Genomic DNA, 23602 nt, shown 5'->3' on the forward strand with positions numbered 1-23602 from the left:
AATGGAACCTGAGACCTACAGACAAAATTATTTTTGTTCAGAGATTGAAGAAATAAAAAAGAGAACACAACAATGAAATACGCATAAAGAACATTTAAAAAATAATTATTACTTGGAGAAAAATGATATTTCCAAAGCAGAGATGGTTATTGCACTATTTCATATGGGTTGACAGAAGGATCTAAATTAGTCAGTAAAATGGCTCCATACTCACCTTGAAACGATACAGCTTGTCTATTTGCATTGAAAAGTCTAAAATTCTTCCACATTTCCAATGTCCCACAGCCAAACTCACACTTAAGCACTATTTTTTCTTTTATATTTTAATATCATTAGAAGTTACATTCCTATCTTAAGCGCATCACTTTTTGTCTTGGAAAATGGCCATTCATAAACCAGAGGAGCTGCGAAGAGTTTCGAGTCCCTTTTCAGAGTCATCCAGTTTTCTGGAAACATGAAAGCTCAGAACTGAGAAGGAAATATGATAAAGCAGTATTTCCAGTGGATTAAATTTCAAAGGTTTTTAAATAACTTAGAAATATTTCATTCAGACACCAAAACGAAAACATTAAAGAGACCCACAACTGTTTACTACACAAATGCATGATATTAATGTTTTAAAAACATGTGTTGTGATGAAACTAAAAAACAACTCCTCGAGAAAGTTTGCATCAACTTTTTAACTGGTCTTTCGCACGACTTTTATAAATAATTATGTGATGTAATTATGAAAAATAAATCAGTTTTTCTTTTTTTTAAACTCAACTAAAAGGAAGCACTGTGAGTCAGAGGATCTGGCTGTGGCCCCAGATATGTCCTATGATTAATTGTCCTGGATTCATTTGTTGTGCATCAGGATACTTTTTTCTCTAAAATGGGGATATTTGTCTAACTCAGAATAGTTTAGGTTTCTGACAACAGTCCAGATTCTTAATGCGTAGTATCTGAGACATTCCCTGAGCACTGTTTGGGGTGCATGGGGACAAAATTGCATTCATATATTTTTTAAATGGTAATAGATGATTATTGTTAAAATAGTTGTCTCCTACCAATTAAGGAGAGCAAGAAAAGAAAGTTTTCAGTTTCCTGCAAACAATAAATAAAATAAATAAATAAATAAATAAATAAAATGTTAATTTCATTTCCTGAACACTTCTTGAAGATGTCCTTATTGTATATTCAGATCACAGTACAGAGCATACCTTCTTTCTGGAAGCTTTTTTCTTTGTTATAGCTTTTCACCTCGCTCAAACCATCAGTGCCCAGCAGCCACCCCCATACATCCACCCTCACATGTTTACCCCAGGGTGGCTGCAAACTAAACTGCTCCAGGAGGGAATTTGGCTGAGCAGTACTACTTGTTTTGCTGGACAAAGTACAATGGAAAACCACCTCTTCTGACCAATAAGCAGCAGTGATCACCTTTGTATGTTGCAATGCACAACACTACCACAAAATACATAACTATAGTAAACACCGCTCTTGAAATGTATTTGACCACTAGAACATACAAAGCAAAGTAAATGTAAATGCCAAGTGAAAACTCACCTAGGGGATGATGCATCCCGGAACAGGCTCTGGAGGAGGCAAAGGTCAATCGTGTCTTCTTTTGAATGTTTTTTTTTTTTTTTAGCAAACAAAGTAGGTGCTGCATCTGCACAGCCTCCTGTCAGGGGTACTGCACACAGCAGGCACTATTCACAGCTCTACATTAATGGGATTAGTGAGACAAGGAACAGGAACATGTACATTTTATCACATCTTAACTCTGTGGCATAAACAGATTGTTTCTTTAGCAGCACATTTCTGCTCATGTCCAGTGCTAGCTGCCTGCTGGTAAGGAATATAACATCTAGTGCTCATTATTTGAAGACAGGTTTCTTTGTAGGTGTTGAATTAAGTTTCAATTGGAAATTAGAGCTTTTCATAACTGTGAGGGAGTTTAATGTAGTGTACAGGATATGTATAAAGGTCATAAGAGAAAAAAAAAATGAGGCAACTGTAGATTATGTATTATTTATGGATATGGAGGGGAATAAATATTCATAATTCAAGGAAAACAGATAACATGGGGCTAAGTTATTGAGTGTTGTCTACCAAGAAAAAAAGAAAATTCTTTTTAAATGAAGAGAGATTATTCCTTCCCGTATGTGTAAAGACAAGTTAGAAAAGTGTGATTTGTTTGACTGTGACTCATCCCTTCAACATTTGACGGATATGAATCAGATGACCTTCCCCTGGGAGCATATGCTGAAAACAAACTGAAGTTTCTGATTGTTTAGAAATCTTCAAAGATAGTTTGTATAGTCAACAGGATCATCTTCATTTAGTGCTCATCTGTTTTTGTTGCTTTTTCCCTTCCTTATCAACCAGAGTCAAAAAGTACTTTTCCCTTATAATGACTTCTCTCATCTGGAGTGAGAAAAGTACTTCACAGATGATGCACTGGGCCAGAGGATGGGTAACCAAAGAAGGAGGACGACTCCAGCTGAGCGCCTTGATGGTTCACTTGACACCACTGAGCCAGAAGAGGAACATCCAGGGGCACCGAGTCTGTGAGAGAACACTTGAACAAACCAGTAAATTGCCCCATGAAAAGGTCCATGAACTGACAATAAGACAAGTTACTCACTGAGAAGATCTCCCTGGAAACCTTTTGTCACTTTTATGAAATGTTCTCCATCTACCTCACAGATGGTGACGTAAAGTTCCAGTTCCTCTGAAGCATTTAACTGACCTTGGGATGAGGTCAAAAAGTCAGAGGAAGGAAGCTGCCAACAATGAAGAAAGTTCATTTTTATTCCCACAGTTGCTGTTCTGTCTTTTACACATTCTGAAAGTCAGCCTACCCTAGTTAGTAAGTCTGATTGCAAGCCAGCCACAGCAAATTCAAGACTTGACTTTGGATATCCCACAGAAGTGAAGAATGCAGCTGTGGGCTTGAAGAAGTTCACAAGAACAATTTCCATTTAATAGATAGCCATTTCTGAGCACTACCATGTGATTACTCATCTCTGTCTGCCTCTAGATATATGTCTTGCAGAGGAGGAACTAAATCCTGACTGTTCTAAGAACTGTAGAAGACTTTCCAGTCCCATCAATGACATTTTATATCTTCTTAGTCATCAGACAGCATTCAGCCTTAGTTAGCTCGCTTTAAAAATGGAGATCTCCAGAAACTGTAGAACCCAAGCAGACTTTTTGACACTATAAATGGATTTTAAACAGTTAAATAAGGGAAAGCTCTTCATTGTGGATGAGAAAAAGTAAAAAAAAAATAAAAATACAAACAGTACTATGGAAAACACATAGATCTAACTAACGGGAGTTTGCAACAGTACATAGGCAGGGGAACAGAAAAACCTTGCTTGTACATACCACTGCCAAAGCATATCAAAGAGAACCATGGGATCCATGCCGTATTTGAGCATGCTACAGATCCTGTAGAGATTCACTCGTCTCTGTTCATTGACAAACATGTTGCACAACCTGATTTTGGCTAAGGTTTGGCATAATTACAGGTTTCTAGTTGTCTGAAAGGTGAAACAGAGTAGGAAGAAGAATTAAGAGCTCTACAGATTTAGCAATAGTGGGATGCAAAGATAATAGAGCTATCTTCATTAATATCTGACCACTGGGTGGCCTGGGCTGCATCCTCACTTTTGCATCCCTTCAGAGAAATATTCCTTCTCCAAGACATTTTAAACCAAATGGAACAAAACACCAGCAATGATGCTCTGAGAGATAGCCTAACATGAATAAATGGCAGAATTCATCACCGAGATTGATGAAAACAGGAGAAAGATGTAAGATTTACCTTAAATAATGACAAGTAAAAATGCTGGTTCATGAATTATTCCAACAAAACTACAGAGCTTTTCAGAAATGAGAGAAAATACTGTTAGTTATTCACCTATGACAATCCATTCTAGCACAAATCCCAGAGTGTCACTTTGTTAGCTCCGTCTCCCCTCCTTTCTGATGGATTCTAGCAGTGGTGCCTCAGCACATTGCTGGAAGCTGGCGATGTCCCACAGGAAGCTGAGATACCGAGAGCAATAAAAGATGGGGAAATGCATATTAATAATTTACAGACAGAATAATGTGAGGAAACTCCTTAGACTAAGATTCAAGAAACTCAGAGATAACAAACTGAAAGAAAGGTAGTATATGAGATGACCGTTTCCCTTCCTTACCTTTCAGAACACTGTATCCATTTTCTGTGCTGTTCACCTTTTGCTGCCTCTCAGTGCATGGCACAGAGAAAGACTAACGTTTCTGATAATGATAAAAAAAAAATCCGTTAAGAACCTCCCAAGAGAAGACCATCATCATATAGACAGTAAAATCTTGCTTGTTAAATAGAATATATTGTATGACATTTGTTTGTATGCAAAAACCTGCACCTATGCACGCAGCTTTCTTTTACTGCCTACATGTCCGGAAGAAACAACTGACTTCCAGGGCTGTAGGTTTAAATGATCTCTTGGGGAAGGCAGTGTAACTTTGTTACTGACCCATGAGGATGAGACAAGAGAAGGAGCCCCATGTGTGGACATTTTGCTCCGCAGTTCCTCCTGTCTTTCTTGCTTATACTGAAGCCCAGCTCCTTACTCATCTGAACAATTGATAAGGCTGTATTTGCACGAGAGTTTCTGGATCTAGCCTACAGCCTGCGATGCAAACCCTCACGTTCTCACCCAGCACCCCAGACAGGCTATCTTCACAACAAATAGCTTATAGACACCAGCACAAATTACTGACCCCACCCTCTTCAGTCCTGAACAGGTGGCTTTGTAGTTCAGAGGATTACAAGTCTCCCATTTATTAGCAGACACTGATAGCCTCGCCTGTCCATTCAGAAGGACTATGTTGAAGCATCTTCCAGAAGCATAGTGAGAGTTACTCCTTCAATTTCTTCTTGATAGGAAAGAGATTGTTTCTTTCCCAGGAAGAATTTGCACCTCTCCCAACATCAGTAAAGCACTGAAGCTCATCCCGAGTCCTCAATCATCAATCTTCAGCCCATTACATTCCTCTGTGTCACCACTTAAATAAGTCTCTCCATCAGCCACCTGAAGCAGGGTGAGGGGATCAAGTTTATTTCTGCTCTATGAATAAGAAACTCATTAACCTCTAATTTCAGCGGGTTGTAAAACTTGACATCTCTACCTCAGAGCAGTGCTGGACAAGCATGACAGCTCCACTACTGCTGAGCGAGGTTCAGCACACAGGCATTCTCTGTAGGTGAAATGTTAAACCGGTTTCCACTAGTTCAAGAGATAAATGGCCACTATTTACATGTGACAGCAGTCTGGACAGCTAAATTCCTATCTCTTTCATGGTCTTTAACTTACACGCTTTTTTTTTTTTTTTTTTTTTTTTTTACTTTCTTACTTTTTATCGACTATAAGAGCACAAGTAATTAAATGCAATCACAGCCGATAAAAGTTAGAACAAGACCAATAAAGAAAGAAGGAAACTGACCTTGTTCCTATTCAGTCCTGGAGAATGGGAGGATTCCTGTGCCTCCACCGACCTCCCCATTTGGTAACAAAGCCAAGCAAAATGGTCTCAAAAGGGTCTTTTGCAAGTCAAAGGGAAGGTTTGCTGTTGTGTGGAAGACTGCATTCACACAGCTTCTGACAGCACAGTTAACACAGCTCAGCAGCAGGATCTGCTTGACCACTGATACTGAAATGTCCACCACCACAAGCACAGGAATTAAGTTGCTCAACAATGGGATCTAAAGTTATACCAATGGACTGCAATTTTGATCCATATCACGAGGGTCAAGGGAGCAATCACTGAAGCAGGTGAAAATATAGTACTGGAGGTAGAAATAATACTATATAAAGGCTGTATTAAGCTTGTTTAGAAAGAAGCTTGATGTGAAGTGTACAAATATGGTTAATGTTTAATAACATAGACCTATAGTATTTGAAGGTATGAAACAATTGCAAGCTGACTCCAGAGGGCAAGAAGTTGGTTTACAGAGCTGAAGCCATGTCTAGACTGTCCAATAAAGGTGAACTCTTAACCAGAGTTGGTTGAGTTGAGTAAATATCCTACTAAAGACAAAGCAAATGCCTATATGAGTATGTGAGTTTTATTTGGGGCTTTAAAATCTAGGCTTTATTTTCAGTTCTGTTGTCAGCTCAGAGACCACCAAGACATTTACAGATAAAATCTGCATTAGAGATTAAGGAGCCCAGACTTCCAGTTATAACATTTCTTTGGACCTAAAGCATCATAAACGCTACCTATTCTGAAACAGCCTGCATATGTTCAGCATAGAGAAGAGCAGAAGATGTTCCTACTACCACTTGTAGCTATCTGGCGTGGTTCAAGAGTTCTAACAAGTAAAAGTCTTCAGTTCCTACTATTTCACTTTTAATTTCCTGTACATCTTAGTAGTATTTTCCAACTCTCTGAAACCCTGAGTGCCAATTGTTTGTTTTGTTGTTGTTTCTTTGTTTTTTTTTTACTTTTGTTTAATTTTAATTACAACCGACATCCTTATGGAATTCCTTAATTCTGGCAACTCATCTGAAACTTGAAGCAAAAGCACACTGAGGCACGCCACTGAATTACCACATGTCAGCCCAGTGGGTGCATCTCAGTGCTGTACAGTCATGACTTTCCAAGCTGGGGTTAGAAAAGGAAAAAAAAGTAACTCAAAAATGTGAGATCAGTTGTTCCTCCCACAATGGAAAAGCAGCCCCTCACTCCAACTTCTCATGTCCAATTTACGTCCTAACACCTGTCATTTTTTTTTTTTTGTATAAGGTCTCTGAAATTGTACGAGTTCTCCATTCCCACAGCCAGAGCTCTTATTTCAACTCATACCATCCTGAATATTGCAACATCCTACACTCACACCTTCCCAAGTGCAGCCTCACCCCACCAATCTCTACCCTGAGCACTCTACCAAGATAGTTTTCCTGCCTGCCTATGTCACTTCACCTGTGCATTGCTCATGCTGGCTATTCCTCTTACCTCAAGCCATTGCAGCAAACCTAAACTGCCCACTTTCAGCTCTAAGGACCTTCTATTTCCCTATCTACTTTCATTTACTTAAGATCTGTCTGCTGCCATTTACCACAAGGTATATTCTTTTTCACGACGCCTATGAAAACAGAAGGCAGGCAGCCGATGTGCTTAACCCCTGCCCTCTGTGCTGCCCAACACTGGCTTAATTCTTTGTGCACATATCATGCCATCTTATGTTACAAGCAGCCCTCACACTGGTTTTGGGTTCAGTTCCATGTTTAAAACTCCTAGGCACTACAATCATAGAAAATATATGTAATAACAATAAATTATTTAAGAGAGTCTACTGTTAAGTAACTGGAGACTTCCAGTATACAAACTGATGCAGAAATGTGATAATAGGGAACACTCTATCATTTACTGTAGACCAGCACAGAGTGCAACTCTGATACTAACGCTGTACTGCAGAGCAAGAGCGAGTGGCTTTATGCTGTAATGCTTGTAAATCTTCTGAAAGCCCTATAGAGAGGTTTCAGCAAAAACATAATACATTTGGTGTCTGTTCAGAACAGACACCAGGTGGAAATTCCTAGTTTGGTGCATTTTTGTGTCCTCAAATAACCAACCTGTCTAGAATGCCAGATCAGAACACTCAGGGCTGCCCTCCTCCTGAGGAATGCACACACCTGAACTGTGGCCAAACTCAGCTTAGCTGTACTTTCTGTTCACTGCATACTAATTTACCAAAATGAATAAACAGAGTAGTTTAAAAATCATTATGGATGCTGCAAATCTCTACAGAGGTTTTGACACAAAGCAAATTTCTAAATGTATGTATATGTACTGCATAGGCTATAATGCTTTCAGAATGCTTGCTGCATTTGATGCATTCAACTCACAGCATTTGTTAAAGAAAACACCTCATCACTTTGGTAGAAAAGTGCCTGTTTTTGTGTCTGGAACAGAGCTGATGGGCACCAAAGCATTAGATATATTAATTACAGCAAAATTCTTCAGTCTTAAGTTTTCTTATCCAACCAGAGGAAAAGTACATCCTCCCACCGCTCTACCCTTTGACTTCTTTTTATACTCTGATGCTCATTTAACTCCATTGTTCTGAGTGCTCGTTTGGTAAGGATAAATGAAGAAACCACGCAAACAGACAAAAAACAGAGGCTGCAGCTACCTAGTTCTTAAGATTCTGAGCACTCAAACTCATCTTATCTTCTCAGGTGACACTGGTGCTTCAAACATTCACAGTATTTCTCAGATAATTGAAACTTGAGGATTACAGTTTGAATTAGAATTCTGTGGGGTATTAGCCTGAGAATGATTTCCCTTGGAAATACATTTACGTTGAAGCCATTAGGATGCAACTCCAGTTGAGCTGCCTTCTGCTTTGCCAATCGGGAACTTGAACAATGCAATGACGATGACACTGAGATGATGCTTTATTTAAATCCAGTTAGGGTAAACTAAACTTGAACGGAAAGAGCTATAGGATGTTGAGCCAATTAATTTGCTCAAGGCACTGAGCAGCTAAATAAAGCACCAGTTAGAAGCTCATGCTTGGTACTCTTTTACCTGCCTTTGTGGACGTGCCATTATGCCCTCTGTACACTTAGGTGAAGTGGCATGCTGACTGCTGGGTGTAAGGGCAAGGGATTCACAGCCTTGACTCATCTCATGGAGCAGAAGCATCACCTACACATACTCGTCTGCATGAAACCAATTTCCTCCTACTCATTAGTGTCAGAGCAGATTTTGGGAATCTCTTTGTGGATACAAATCAGGAGCACTAGGAGCCTACACCTGCTATGCAATGTGACAGCAGAGTGGAGTACGTGGGCTTGGGGGAAATCCTGGCTGCTAGAAAAGACTGTGAGGAGAGGATGTAGGCATTGCAATGCACTCACATGCTACAAGTGGGGATGGAGTGCTCCACTGCCTGCCTATCATGCAGCTGAGAAAGCACAGTGCTGACCAGTGGCTTCCAGTCCCATCAGGAGCCAGTGTAAGACCACAGCTCCTAGTAAACCAGAGATAATCACACTTCATAGAAAAGCAGCCAATGCACAGCCACAGTCCTCTGAAACTGAGAAACAAAAATTAATCCCATGCCTGGAAATAAGCTAGGAAATAAGTTTCTCACTTTGAGTACACCAGGCTCAAAAAGTCCTAGAATAACAGACAGACAACATTAACATACCGTAAGTGACCCTCAGTATCTGGACTGCCATCCACAAATTGTGCCTATAACTGTCATTAAGTGCAAGTGGGTTTTAAAATGAATATTACATGTAAAAACAGAGCAATAAATGACATATCAAATGAAAATAAAGATCAGAATGGTAGCCATCGTTGTAGCTCCTTATGTCTTTTATTTACATTCCTCTCTATGTGCAGACATATGTGCACACATACAGATTCTCAGCCTCTACATTTATATGCAGTTATGCTCCAATTCCTATCTAGCCAATGGAACAGCGTTTCTAAATAACAAGAGTAAGCAGTTTTAATCAAATCAAGTCCTTCATCTGAACTGCTGGAGCAGTTATGTTGGCGCTGTTGAAGGGCCATGAATATTTTTCTCTTTTTTCATAGCCTTTTCCCACCCAATAATCATGGTTCTGCTTACACAAAAGCCCCTTTTCTCCACACGCACAAGGCTTGCAGAGGCCCTCTCTGCTTTCCAAGAATAAGACCACCTAATAATTGAGCAGCACAGGGGAATCTTAGTCTTTTATTGCTTCTTTCATGTTAAATTAACTAACTTATTAAATTATTAGCTTACCAGATCAAGTTTCTCTCACTTTCATTATTCACAAAGGTTCAACCTGCAGGGAACAAACAAAAACATGAAATTTGTTTGAGGAATCTTAAAGAGGCCTTAAATGTGAATGAAGACATCAGGAGGGGCTACTCTGAGGCCCATCTCCCATTAGCATCCCTGCAGACTCACCCATCAAAAACTCAAGGACAGCACCAGAGAGGTGCTAGCAAAAACTGGATAAAGTTTCATTACTCGTTTGGTATGCTATAATTGAGCCATGACAAATGGTACAACAGCAACAGAACTGCAGCTTATTGCACTCTAGACAGGACTTGTTTGCATGGGAAAGGATAATATACAGCTGTATGAATACTGCGGTATGCTGTCATGGTATCAGTCTAACAGCAGGTGTGGTATAAACACATACCTCCTGTCCGACTGATTTATTGTCTCCGAATACAGTGCAAAGAAAAGGGATCACAGGAGCACGTGGAGCACTGCTATCACTGAAATGAATTGCTCATGAAAGCAGCAAAAAGCATTTGCTGTTTTGAAACAGTACACCGAGAAGCAGCCATGCCTGCCGTTGTGAGGATAATCAGAGCCTCTTCCCAATAATGGAGATCTTGGCTCACTTTCCCTGGGTTGGAGGAGGGTGACATCTGAAAGCTGGTAAGCAAAGCTATCTCACAACCCAACATGCAGGTTCCATGCGGCACCGGGGTCAGAGCCGATAGCCTCCAACACTTGTGTCCTGCTGCCTGCTCCAGTTACATGCACATTTGAGCTCCAGAGCAGGAGGCAGGGAAGCAAGGGGATTCTTGCAGTGCGAGGCAGACAGGCAGGTTATAGGCCACCTAAAAGTGAATAACTCATATAAATGAGAGCCTGCTTTTGAGAAATATTTGTCTTCTGCTTTTTCAAAGACTGACTCCCACACAGTGATGCTCTGTTGTTACATATCAGTGCTGCAGGCAAAAACTATGCCATGGAGGTTGGGAATGTCATGTCAGACAAACATTTCTAATGCACGGCCCTGCTTTTTTAGTGCCAGCAGCTAAAACATCACATTCAGCTGTGAGAGTGCGGTGGCAAGGCCCCATTAATACTTTCAACCTGCACAGCAGACCACGCTCCCCATCAGACACATCTCTAACCAAGGGTGTCCCAGCGCACATCCTCTTAGCTCCCCTTCATAAAAATAAGGAAACTGATATGGGCCAAAACACTTGCACTTCCTTTACTGGAATATTGAGAAGGGAGACTTTCCTTAAGGCCACAAATGGAGACTTAGGTTGGATGTTAGGAAAAATTTGTTCTCAGAAATAGTGGTGAGGCACTGGTACAGGCTGCTCAGGGAGGGTTTGGAGTCACCACCCCTGGAGGTGTTTAAGAACTGTAGAGATTTGGCACTAAGGGATGTGGTCTAGAGTGGACACAGACAGAGGCTGACAGGTGGACTAGGTGATCTTAGAGGTCATACTAAACTTAAAGATTCTGTACCTCTCTGAAGGCCTTTCTTCCTGCAGCCAGCCAAGCATACTGCACCACCAGACCCTGTCTTATGAAAGCAGAGAGCCAACTGTCGGCACTGCAAAATGCTCCACCCAGGCTACAGGATCTACGTTTGTGAGATTCTGTGTGCAGTGCTTACATCATGTTAACACAAAGGTTTTATTTCGTCCATCGCTTTCTAGAGATTCAGCCCTAGCTCCAGTATCTTGTTAAACATTGCCAGGAGGCTAGCACTACGCCTCCTGCACTGAAACAGAAAATAGATTTGTTGTTGAATGCTAATCCTAAAAGAAATGAGATAGTGCAGTTTTAGCCACCTTGGGAGTATCAGATGCTAAGGTGTTGTAACAAGCAACCAATACCTGTCATCTGATGAGAGCGAAACTGAATCCACCAACCTCAATCTGATCAATTATTTTTCAATATGAATTAACAAAAAGCAAGAGGCATCTACTAATCTACTAATCTAAGCATCTAATACTCTCAGCAAAATGGCTTTGTAAAACAAACATACTTATGGAGTAAGGCAAAAAGTCTGAATGATTTCTGACAGACATGAACTCCCATAGATATTTATATACTCCTGATAAGATCTAGCAAACCTGCTCAGCCAAACCTTACCTTCAAGGATGAGCTTCCTCTCATTATCATCTCCAGAGCACTAATAAAATGGGGAAGAAGATTATGTAGCATTATTAACAACATTTTTTGTTCTTAACATGTACAGCTTTGTTGGTATTTTGGATGCTGCCAGACCCACTTTGAGATTATTATTACTTTTTTTAATCAATCATACTTCAGATTTTCACTTTGCATCTTTAAAAGGAATAATATTTCCCTGCCTTAAAGGTTGTTTTTTCTTATTCTTTGGGTGGACGGGGAGCTTTGAGGTCTGAAGTCCTCTGAGACAGAAAAGTATTTTCTGTGGAATGGAACAGCCACATTAGCCGCAAATGCAAATACACCTCCAGTCACCACAATAGAAAAAATAGGTTCAGATTTGGTGTTCAGATTATGCAGACCTCTGCCAGCACCATGATTACATATTTTTTTCTTCTCTTTCTTTCTCCTTCTCCTGGTAATAGCAAAACCAGTTGACAAGAACTGTCCTGGCAGGAGATGCTGGGGCAGCCTAGTGGCTGTTGTGTCACTAGAGAAAAGCTGCCAGGTTTTTTTGCATACAGCGTGCCAGTTAGCCATACCAGTGTGTCATGTAGTTATAATACTATGTCACCTAACAGCATCAGGCAAGTTGTAGGAGGACCAGATTACTAATTTAAAACATTACCCATACAATGAAAAGCCCCTAAAATTCTTAATGCCTATTTAAAGAATTATGGCCAGACATTCAGGTGTTAATAGTGACTTGGGATGTCTTTCAAGTAACATTAAAATCTGAATTTGGGACAAAGTTGGAATAGCTAAATGTCGCTGACATGACTCAGAGAAGCATTGACTGCGTGCACTCCTGATGCAACAGAAAAAGAAATAGCAGTTATTTCTACAATACCACACGGTCAGACTAGCAGCATCAATTGCAAAACAATAGTAAGAGAATCATAGAATCAACAAGGTTGGAAAAGACCTCCAAAATCACCCGGTCCAACCACAGTACATCCCCACTAAGACCCTTAAAAAAATCATTGGCTGTGGCTAGTGAAGATTAATATCTCCTTGCATGGACAAAGCAAGAGGGTAAAGCAGCTTACCAAAAGGCACATGGATAGGAAGGTAACTGGAATGGTGTTCACTGATTAAATTTTAGCAGGAATATACCTGGTCATTGAAAGCCACAAAGGATTTATTTTAGTGATTCTTGTGCCTTTGTTTTGCTCCATTCAGTGGATTATTCATGCATGGTTTCAATGGGTATATGAGAGTTGCACAGAGAACTGTGATTATTAATTTTGGGTAGATAGAAATTCGGGTGCAGTCTTTCTCAGAAAAGAAGAACAGGATTCCAGGTTCCTTTAAAACACCTCGTCAGTGTTTGTTGTTGCTGTTGTTTGTTTCTAATTTCAGCTGGTGGTTCTGCTGGAAAGAAAACAACTTCAAATGCTGCTCAAATGCTCTCCTTCCTTTGGCCATTTACCGACAGCAGATAAAACGTTCCAGTGTTTGGGAAACACAGCTTATAAATGAAGGAGCTGCTTCCCTTCAAGTTAGGATGAGTCTTTATTTAGCCACTGAATCTGACTTAACAGCAAACACGTAATATACCGGATTAGATCTTCAGCAAGTTACTTAATTATTAATTAGGACACTAGAAATGAGATGCTCTCTTGCATCATACTTCTACACATACTGCTTGAGACAAAGATAAAACCATTTCTGTGAGATGCATGATAAATTTCAGGGTAATAAGGCATACCCTACCTGTCTCACACATCTTAGTAAGACTGAATTTATTTCCCCTGTCCAATCCAAAGCACTGTAAGGAAATAACAGTGAGTTTTCTTCAGCTAAGATGCATCTCATTTTTCTATCCTAATTATCAATTGAACAGTATGCTGATTTCAGTTTTCTCATACATGCTGTGCCTACTTATGTAAAACATCTACCTAAAGACCTTATTTCTTAAATGGAAGCCTACGGCACCTAAGCAGAGCAAAATGAATTGCAATGAGCACCCAAATTTGAGGGTGCCCAGCACAGTTTGTTTATAGCTAATTCAGATCTCCATCCACTACGGTCAGCACTGTTTTCAGATAACAGACTGTTTAAAACACAGAATTCATACATATGCTGTTCTGGAATGTATCCTAAGATTGAGCATGAGTGAAGAGATTACAGTGGTAAAAGGAACAATAAGTGTGCTGTTGAGAAAGTCTTTTCCTCCCTCTGGGATTCATAGCAACTTTTATGACAGCAGGAATCTCTGCTGCATACTTTGATTTCCATCTGGTATCTGCTTTCTCCTAGTGTATCTCATATTCCTACCTTAACCTTAAGAAAGACAGTAGAACCCTACTTCTGTTTGGCCATTTGTGAGCAGCACTCTGCGCTCTGCCCGCTGCTGGTAGGAGCTGATGTAGCTTTTCTGAATAGGCTATAGCATTAGCCTACAAGAAAACATCAGTAGGGGAATAATAACACCACATAGTCCTTCATGTTCTGTCAGATGGACAAGAAATCTCTAAACACAACTATAGGAACCAGAAGAACTACTACTGTTTCGTTTCTTTTCCCCTCTAAACTACTACAATACTAAGGCAGTACAGCGAAGGTTTCTCTGAGAGGGGCCATTACTTCATCTAGGTCACATTTCACCTCTGAAAATAACAGCATCAATATGTCATTTAACTTGAATTAATAAGAATTCCACATGAAGGAAACAAAGTTACCATTTTACTAAATGATCGTGGAAAGTAACACACATCATGTAGCACATATGAGGCCCAGAAACAGACAGACAACACTCTTCTTCCCTTCCTCTCAAAAACAGGATGAAACAAATCAACACAGCTGCCCACACAAGAGAATCACTGTAGAGTTTTGTAACTTGGGAACCCAAAATCACACAGTTTGATAGGAAAACCACAGAGCAGAAACCCTACCAGGTGAAATAACTGCTGCTGTCCTGTCCACTGAGGGGAGACAGTCTTTCAACCATTGGAAAAAATTGGAACTTCCACCATTTTTTACTAGTAAGAGCTAAAATAAAACAGCCCGGCAACATCACCATGGTTTCTGTAGTAGTTTGCTGTGGTGGTTATAAACTAACTTCCACAAAGTTAAACTACGCCAGAAATACATGAGACAAATAAGGCCTCCAAAATTTCTGTGGAGGAGGGTGGATCACTGAGTCATGGTTAAATTAATGGTATTAAATACAGCTAGTTTCAGGAAAAAAAGTCCCTCACACCTCACTGTAAAAGCACAAGAGCTGTAAAACAGAGACTATTGCTCTTACCATTATGGCTGCTAGAACTTCCATCCAGTCAGTGATGATCTGAAGTCAGCACTTCATTCTGCCATGATTCTCATCTATACCATGATCTATATTTCCCCTTAAGCATTAGTGAACATCTGCTGTTTTCCCCTTAGTCGATCCACATCCTTCTCTCACAAGTTACCAAGGGTGCTTCTGAACTTAAAAAGATACAGGAGTTTGAACTTATAGACTTCCCCAAAGGTCCTTTTATTCCCCTTAGAATGCCCTGAACACATTCCTACTTTTAATAACTTACTGAACTGACATTGTGCCAAGAATGTTGTTATAGGATTTGACACAAATATTCTTTCAACTAATTACACGTTGCTAAAACCTAAATAGATGTGATTCAGTTTATAATAATACGTGCACAACTTTAAAGAAGGCCGGCCATAAAATCCCATAAAAGTTATTCTGTGCGTACCAAAGAGCACAGCAATTCAGAGTAAAGGATTAAAACACAGCTAATGCAAATTCCTACATTTCTTTTCTACATTCTTTCCTAAAGCTGAATGCATGGTTTTCGTGCCTACCTGTCCAAGATGACATATTTTCTTGCCTCTAAAAGCATCCCAAGATGTAAATATTATGCTGTATGATTTTTTAGCAATATATCTTATCAGAAAATTCATGTCACTGTACGCCCTATTAATCACAGTGCATATTTCAGTTCGTGTAAACAGTTCTATTGAGTAAAATGCTATTAGTAACACCAAAGATCTCAAAAGGTTCCTGTCCTTGCGCACATGCTTATGGTAAACGCTGCAGGCAATGCACAGTGCTTACCTCTTAATGTGGGTTTGTTGACCAAGGAAAAAACACAATAGCAATTGCTGATTATTATTAATTTTTAACCCAAGACATCTGAAATGCCTCCACTCTTTTCTGTTTATTTATTTATTTTAATCTATATTCATATAAGTATTATTTTAATTAAAAAATGTAATTTCTGGCAAATTTAGCATTAAACATTCACCATTTGAAGAAAAAAAACTTGAAAAACTTGCATTTGAAATACTGACAAATGGGAATTTTCCTTTTATCAAAACAAAGGAAGAGGCCACTAATGCATACCCTCCTCCTTTTGTCGTACTTTTTTGAATAGGTCCATATATTATTTAATGGGTTTTGTAGAGATACATTTACATGAGTTATAGATCACATTACAACTGATGAATGCCCAACACACAGGTATGTTATGAAAGGTCATCAGTTACAAGGGAAAATGCATAATGTATGGTTGCTGAATACATCTGCAAGCTTTTTTATGCTCATGCAGAGTAGCTGCTTGAGCACCACTGAGCAACGCAACCGTGTGCAGGAGAGACTTACGAACATTATTTAACTGTGAAGTTTCCTGGAGCTCTTTTGACTTGGAGGGCGCATTCAGCAAATGCAGAGTTAAGCTTGGTGCACCTCCTCAGAAAACATGAGGGAAATGCTTAGTTCTCTGCTATTCTTTGAAAGTTCTCCCAACTTATAAACCCTTCAGGATTTCCTAAAAGACAAGGAATAAAATGGCACTTCATAATTTAACATAATTCTACACGTTGGATGTTAGAAAAAATGCCTTCTCAGAAAGAGTGACAAGGTATTGGCACAGGCTGCCCAGGGAGGTGGTGGAGTCACTATCCCTGGAGGTGTTTAAGAACTGTGGGGATTTGGCACTGATGGTTGTGGTCTAGGTCAGTCACAGGCATGGGTTGGTGATTGCACTAGATGAACATGGCACTATTTTGAACCTTAAGGATTCTGTGAAGTCCCATGACTTCTGCTGTCCCAGCAGAATTCTATTCCGCCCGACTTTAGTCATATCCCAGCCATGAAAAGTTCAAAGACAACAGATGTCTAATAGCTTGTTTCTGACATACTGTCATATTGTCATTAGTTGTCCAACTCTGCTCAGAACACAAAGCAGCTACCTATGCTCTTGGTTACCATTGCTTCTTACCTCTGCTGGAAATCACATGAGCATCCTCCAGCCTTACCTATTATTTAAAAAAAAAAAAAACAAAAAAAAAAACACACAAAAAACCCACCTCCTGAAACATAGAAGAATAACCCTTGGGAAATACAGTCATTCATTTGGGTTCTGAATGATTTCCACCTGCTAAGAAGCATAAAAACATGCCAGAAAAACATACTTGATCACTCATTAGAAGATCACAGTTGTGCACAACATTTGAAGACTGAAATTATATTCTGAAACGTGGGTTTTTTTTCAGAGAATTCTGGACTAGATCAAGGATTGCATAAGCTTATTTTCACTGCCTCCCTCATTGTGTTGGCACAGCCCTGCACAGAGCTGAGCCTGAAGAGTACAAGTCAGGTCAAGCGGGGCCGAGTGTGTGGGGAGAATGTGAGGCTAAGAGGCAGCACCAGCCCGAGTGCCCTGCTCATCTTACCTGTGAAATCCAGGGGCCTTGGAGGGTGTAGTGCAAGTTGCTCTTTTTCCATCCTTTGCAGGCTTCAATCCCATTAGGACTGTGAAAGTCTACTTCATTATCCAGACATCTATTTCATTATGAATATCTGTCTAGACGTAAGAGAGATCAGAATACAGCGCTGCTCATGGCACAACACACGCTGCGACTGCAGCAAGCAAAGAGCCACGCTGTGGCCTCAGCTCACCTCTGCTAACTTGTATTTACAGAGAAAACCCACTGAACTGCAGAGCAGCTGAGAATTCCTAATTGCTTGCAAGAAGAAACTTCCTCCCGGAGACAGAGATGAAGATTTGACAGCACGCCTTTGATTTATTAGCAAGAGCAGGAATTTAAGATGTGTTGCCCCAGTAACAATTACTCTGTTTTCAAACAAACAACCAGTTTAATTAAAGAAGAAAGCAGATTCTGCTGCTGTAACACGCCGGAGGGTTTCCTGTGAAATTCTAAAGGCGAAAAAAGGAAGAAGCATGGGTTAAATAGCTCAGCATATGCCTGAAATCATTAGCACCATCTTGGAGCGGTGTCTGTCAGCAGCAGCACCGGTGAATTTCATTAGCTGATTTTTTTTTTTCCCCATTACCGATTTCATGAACATTTTTTATGAATTTATTAGGTGTTAGAGAGCGTACTTAATTTCATGCCTATTTCCATGAATTTACTTAAAGACCATCTTAAAAACAGTCTGTAACTCTCAGATATAGGCTTTGGAGTTCAGGTGGTCCAGTGTGGAGCCAGGAGCTGGATTCAATGGTCCTTGCAGGTCCCTCCCAAGTTGTGATACTCTGATAACTAAAATATCACATACCACAGAAGAAAACTCTATACTGAAATGTGTCTATGAATTATGATGATGAGAGCGAAGAGATGACAATTAGCCTTGTAGAAATGAACAATAAGGAAGTGTTCCCTTTTCTTTCCTTGTGTTTCCATCAGTAATAAAACACTGAGAATTTTTTTTTTTGTCTAGATTTTCCCTAAGACAGTTCAGTAAAAATTAACTTATTAAAAGTCAAAATTTAAGCCCTCAACAAGGAATTAAAAACTCCAGCTCCCATTTTTACTCATTCAAACCCATTCCCAGTGGTGGGTTTTGGCAAGCATGCATTGCACAGCTATTATTTTTGTTGAGTGTACAGTTTAAAACAAAACATAGTTTGTGCTCATCAGATGCTTAGATCTATGAGAAATAAATACTGCAACAACAAAGCGCTTCCCTTAGTTTCAAGTTCCCCTTCCCCTCCCCAATGCCACACATTTCAATTTTTAGGAATACAATGGATGCAAGCATCACTCTTAATAGCTTTTTTACGTTAAAGACAAAAAACGCATTTGCTTTGCCCATGACATATTGTTGCTCACCTAAGATCACCTCTTACTACTTGTGATCTGCGTCTTTTCTTATTCTGTCTTCTTCAGCCATCTCCATAGGTCATTGTCATCCCTCCTACCAGCATACAAGTAAACGTCCAGCCTGAACAACTTGCTGTGATGTTGTGGCACATTGGAGGCAGTGCTGGCCATGTTTCCCACAGAGGTTTTCCCTCACCCACTTGCTCTGGTAGCAGGATTTTCTGCAGATCTGTTCCTTCAGCCATGGATGTATTGGCCTGTTGTGTTAATGACAGCTGCCACCTTCCTGATTTTAATCTCAGCTTTTGTTCTTTATTAAAATTACACCTCTAGAAGAGAGGTTGAATAAAGGCTAGACCAACTGTACAGCCTCATTTCATCCACCCCTAGATTCCTCCTTTGATTTCATCTCTCTTTATAACTGTCCTGATTTCATTCCAGACTTATCAGCTGGAGTTCCTGCATTAACGCTTACGGCTTCTATAAGGTTGAAAGATTTGAACTGTTTGAGATTCTTTTTTTCCCCTCAAACTCCACAAAGTAGAATTAGTGGCATTCTTTTTGAAATCACCAACCACATCTTCAGATCAGATGATATAACAGGACCTTCAGGTTCATTATAACAATTATAATGCATCTGTCCCATTGCTTTGACTTCCTTTTTTCCTCATGTTGTTACACACATGTAAGGCTCTCTAAGAGATACTGGAAACACAGCGTTAAGTTCAAGCAGCATTATTTGAGGACAACAGGTAACATTGCTTGCCCATTTTGCACCTCAAGGACCAGTGTTTTCCAAAAGCTAACATTTCTGAAAGCTTTTTCAGATGTTCAGAGCTAAGGGGCCTGATTACATCAGCTGCTGCAGCAAATGCCAAATGTTGCACATGTTCAGCATTTCTTGACTCAAACCTCAGTTGTCTCAAATTGACAGCTCAGAAAATGAAGCCATTTGAGAAATTCTGAATGAGTTGCCTGCTGCCTTACAGGAACCACGTAGCTTATGGGATTTTATTCTCTCTTGGGCCAAAAGCACAACTGTGCTTTTTCCTTTGTGTCATTTACTTCCAACTCTTACAAGAAATAAGAAATGAAATCTCCTATAGTACTGTTGTCTTCATTAAGTGAAAACTACATTAGCTGCCTCTGTGCAAGAGGCAAAAGGTCTAGTGACACAAAGCATCATGTGTTCATGATTTGATTATCACTGAGAAGTCTCAGATTGAGGGAAAGATGCAGATACATCAGTGTCAGAACAGAGCCGCCAGTCAGAATTAAGAGTTTCACTGCAAACACTCTGAAAACCCACCTTTCCTCTCAAACCTTTCACTCTATCTCTAAACCTGTTCCATTGCAAGAGACTCCTGCACTGCCTAAATTCCTAAAGTGAATTATTTGCCACAGGTATATGAAGTGCACCAATCAAAACACATCTGCCAGGTCCGAGGGGAAAAACCCTCTTTGCATAGCTAGCCATGGCTATCATACTAATGAGCAAACCAGTAACAGATGCATATACTTATAGAGAAATGAATTAAGTTATGTTCCAGCACCGTTTCTAGCTTGTCCTGCATGCCTCCCCAAAATCCTTTTTGCAGATCCCCTCAGGAACCATACCTGGCCTTATTAACACTTTTGCCTATCACCAAAAAACTGAGTTGCTTTGTGTTTTGCCTCACTTCTTGTCGTAATCTTTCCTAACTGGAAAATGGAGAGATACTGGTATTCATCCCTACAAAATATTGAGCTCTACATCAGTTCAGGCTGTGAATTTAAAGATCTGCAAGACTCAAAGGAAAAACTTTTCATTCTCTGGCCAATCTAACAAGCTAATTAACACATTTCTCAAACCAAGATGACTGGTATGTTTCCCTCTTTCCTGACTCCTTAAAGAAAAAAAGATATCAAAACCAGACACACATTGAAACAAGACTATTTGAGTACTAATTTGTGTTCTGCCTATAAGCATCATGACTGAGCAAGAGGGGCATGTGAGAACCACCTCTAAGCAATGGAACACACATACTAAGAGTTAACATAGAAGAGCTGTGCTGCATAACACCAAACAGACACATCAACTTTTGAATATATTTTGCTTTTACACAATTCTTCTTAATAAATAAGTCCAACAGGATCATTACACAGCACTGGGAAAATGCTTGTACCACAATATACCCGTGACAGAAGAAAAACTAAAACCATTTTTAGAGTTAAAAGTCCTGTGAGACCAGCTTCTTCTCTCAGGCAGTGCCCAAGCATACTAAAAGACACTGTACTTGCCCTCCTACACTTCTTTCTGTTCACTGCTTTACACGTCTGCTGTGTTCTCAGCAGCTCCTGATAACCATTTCTTCCATATAATCGTGTTAACTTGTTCAAACTCAAAGCTTTTGGCACCCACCATTTTTAAATGACAGACCTTACTGTCATGAAGCATGCTACGCAGGGAAGAACTTCTAGATCTTTTCAGTTCACCCTTTAATTCTTGTACAGTAGAAAAGAGTGAATAATTTTTGCTAGCCCCCTTTTCCATGACTCATTATTTCAGACATCTTTATCATAGCTCCTCAATCGCTTATTTTCCAGGCTGAAGTATCCCTAAGTATTTAATCATCCCCTGCATTCAGTTTGCTCTGAACTCCTCTCATCTTTCTTTTTACCTTTGGTAGTTCTACTATACTTGAATTCTGCAGGACAGCACCATTCAGAATATACAGACATGCCAAGGATTTACACAATGACTCTACCTCTTTTTCTTGCTATTTTGACGACAGAGCTGATGTTTTCATGGTATTTTTACTCCAATTCCAAGGTCTCCTTTCTGAGTCATAGCATCTATTTGAGAACCCATAGTCACGTATGTACAGTTTGGGTTGTTTTCTTTCTTGTGCATTATTTTGCATTCATTGACATTCAGTTTCATCTGTTATTTTATCGCCCAGCCCCTCAGTAGCTGAGATGCTCCTTCAACTCTTTATAGCTAGCTTTTGTTGTAACTTCCTGAATTATTCAGTATCAATAAATTTGTCAGTATTCTATACCCTCCTTGAAATTATTTACAAATATATTAAACCATATGGAGCTAGCAAAGTTTTACCAGTAATCTATTCTGAAAATTGCCCATTTATTCACACTCTTTTCTGACCTTTGAACACTTAAGAACCCAAATCCCCCTTTGCCTCAAGACCGCTTTGTTTCTTCAATAGCACTCCATGATGTACCTGATGACGGCTTCTTCCAAGTTTAAGTGGGCTACACTAAACATCTTAATTAGCTCAGATCTTGTAAAGTAATGTAACAGATCTGCAAGACATATCTTTCCTCTACGGAAGTATACAAGCATTATCTGCCCATAGGTCTAGTTATTCCAGATCTTGTCTCTATTGCAGTATGACAAATAGCTCACTGCATTCATTAAACTTGTGAAGATCCCTGGAGCTCCTACAAAATACAGCTGTATTTGTCTCTTTCCAGTTTTTTGATATTAAGGACAATCAAAGTGATAGATCTCATGTCACACCTCTAGCTGTTCATGTTTGATCTTTAGTGGTTTTGGATAATAGAATAAATTTGCTAGCACAGCTTTAAATACTTGTGATGTACTTTTCATTGGCTCTTTGCTTTAAGTCAATTGATCCTTCTCTCTCGAGCTGTAGCACCATCTAGGTTGGAAGGGAACTTTAAAGCTCATCACTCCAGCCACCTGCTCAAAACAGGGTCAACACTGGCTTCAGACCAAGTCACTTAGGGCTTCGTCAGACTGCCAAGCTCAGGAGTACCCTGGCCAACCAGACAACTATGCCAACTGTTTGACAGATGCCTCAGATGAACAACGTCAGCATTTACCTTCCCGCTTTTGCTTGTTAAACCTTCCTCAGTTAGATACTACAGTTACACCAGGCATTATTTCCTTTTAAATGATGCTGAAAGCAAACACACCACACAGTGATGTATAAACTTAACAACATCACATATGCATTGCTCAGGTCAAGGGAAGCATTTCTTTCACATGTCTGGGAGTGTCATCTGCATCACAGGCCCTCCCAACATTTGCATATAATTATGTCTAATTACTATTGTGCCTTCTGCTCTTTACAGGTTGTTTTTTCTTACACCACTATCATGATGCAAGTCGGATGAACAAGAGGAAATTAACTATGGAATTTCAATTCAAGTATATTCCACATTCACCAAGATTCTAACCATATGATTCATTCATTATAGGTTTTTAATTCTCCCTTCATCACCCAGCATGGGACATTTGTGTAGTTCAGATAAACTGACTTGGCTATTACAGAAATCTTCTTTAACGCATCTTTAAGTAAATGAGCCAACTGCTTCAATGAAAGGCACAGCAGAGTAGTAGCCTGTAAACACATTTTCTAAGCTAGCTGTGGTCTGAACAGTGTTTTTATGATTCACTGTAATACTCTGTAAGCTATAACTACCCAGTAAAACACAGTATCTGCAACAGCAGTACACTACAACTCAAACTACAATGTGAAAATTCTTTTAGTCAGGCTTTTAAAGCTTGATTTGCTCCACTCCTGATACTGAATTATATATCTAATCAATTCACTCCCTTGTACA

General features: G+C 39.7%; 1 long non-coding RNA gene across 1 annotated transcript in view; it reads right to left on the reverse strand.

Annotated features, from left to right (window-relative positions):
- The window catches only part of LOC146760677 (uncharacterized), a 32534-nt gene extending 19940 nt beyond the window's left edge, over positions 1 to 12594 (reverse strand). The window contains exons 1-5 of the long non-coding RNA XR_014947014.1: positions 11903 to 12594; positions 9788 to 9830; positions 4197 to 4278; positions 3914 to 4041; positions 215 to 3533 (exon numbers count right to left, since the gene is read on the reverse strand). This is a non-coding gene — a long non-coding RNA (uncharacterized LOC146760677). The remainder of the gene's footprint in view (positions 1 to 214; positions 3534 to 3913; positions 4042 to 4196; positions 4279 to 9787; positions 9831 to 11902) is intronic.
- Positions 12595 to 23602: the final 11008 nt, after the last annotated feature.

The sequence above is a fragment of the Coturnix japonica genome, chromosome 5 (genome assembly GCF_054131305.1).
Source record: "Coturnix japonica strain WE chromosome 5, WE-NBRP24, whole genome shotgun sequence".
Taxonomy (NCBI): domain Eukaryota; kingdom Metazoa; phylum Chordata; class Aves; order Galliformes; family Phasianidae; genus Coturnix; species Coturnix japonica.